Source organism: Entamoeba dispar, genomic scaffold, assembly GCF_000209125.1.
Source record: "Entamoeba dispar SAW760 scf_1105229458383 genomic scaffold, whole genome shotgun sequence".
In the NCBI taxonomy this organism is placed as follows: Eukaryota; Evosea; order Mastigamoebida; family Endamoebidae; genus Entamoeba; species Entamoeba dispar.
Window position 1 is genome coordinate 6,317 of NW_001853165.1, and position 1,182 is coordinate 7,498.

The following is a 1,182-nucleotide window of genomic DNA, read 5'->3' on the forward strand; positions in this document are numbered from 1 at the left end:
AATGATTATAGTTAAATGGGTAAATGATAATATAAATTATATTAAATTTCAATGAAGAAAAAGAAGAAATTAAAATAATCAAAATGAAAATAAAGAAACATAAGAATATGAAATGATAATTAACATATTTTATTAAAGTTATTTATCAATAATTTAAATTCTTCTTCTTTTTATTCTATTTATTTGTTGAAATTACAATTAATTCTATTATTCTTCTTTCATTTTATCATTCATTATTTCATTTCTTGTTATTAATCAAATCATTTTCATTCTTCTATTCTTCATTTATTTTCATTTCTCATCATTTCTTTTATTTGTTATATTCATTATTTCTAAATGAAATAAACATATTGATAATTAATTAAATGAACAACAAATAAATACAAAATGAAATAATATCATTATGAATTTTATTTTCTTTATTTCATTATCATTTGTATTCTTTTTATCATTTCATCTTATTTTCATTCTATTATTTATTCTTATCATCATTTCATTTATGTATTTCACATATTATTATGAATATATTAATTAATTTATTGTTGATTCATTTCTTTTATTATAATTTTAATGTTCATTCATTTAATTCATTCATTCTTATCTTTATTCATTTCAATTAAATGTTTGTTATCTTTTAAGTATTTCTAATTCAATATAACATCATTGTTTATGTATTCAAATTGATGATAAAAATGAATAAGAACAATAACAAGAAATGAAAAGAGTTGAATGAAAAGTTCAATAATATGAAAATGAATAAGAATAATAACAAATAAAGAATAATATCAAAATCATGTTGTTAATCTGTTTATTGTGAATATTTTGAAATGTATATTGGTTATTACAATAACAACTGTTCATAAACAAAATATTTGATGTTAGATGTTTGTTTTGTAGAATATTTGATATGATAAATGAAGAAAATGATAATAAAGAAAGAAGAGAATAAAAGAAGAAGAAACAAATAATAATAATAGAATAAAATAAACAAAGAGATATAATAATAATAGAATAGAGTAAATAATAGAATAGAAATGAACAAGAATAGAATATTTAATTATAAATAAGAAACAACAAAGAATAAGAAAACATGAAATAATAAATAATAAATGAAATAAAACATAAAATGAAATAAAACAATAAATAAAAGAATGAAATCATATTACAAATGATAATAAAAGA

General features: G+C 16.2%; 6 annotated features.

Moving 5' to 3' along the window:
• The first annotated feature begins 21 nt into the window (after positions 1-21).
• Positions 22-127: a microsatellite.
• A 37-nt stretch (positions 128-164) lies between these two features.
• Positions 165-316: a microsatellite.
• A 17-nt stretch (positions 317-333) lies between these two features.
• Positions 334-396: a microsatellite.
• A 12-nt stretch (positions 397-408) lies between these two features.
• Positions 409-606: a microsatellite.
• Positions 607-972: 366 nt separating this feature from the next.
• Positions 973-1,052: a microsatellite.
• Positions 1,053-1,107: 55 nt separating this feature from the next.
• Positions 1,108-1,182: part of a microsatellite that runs on past the window's edge.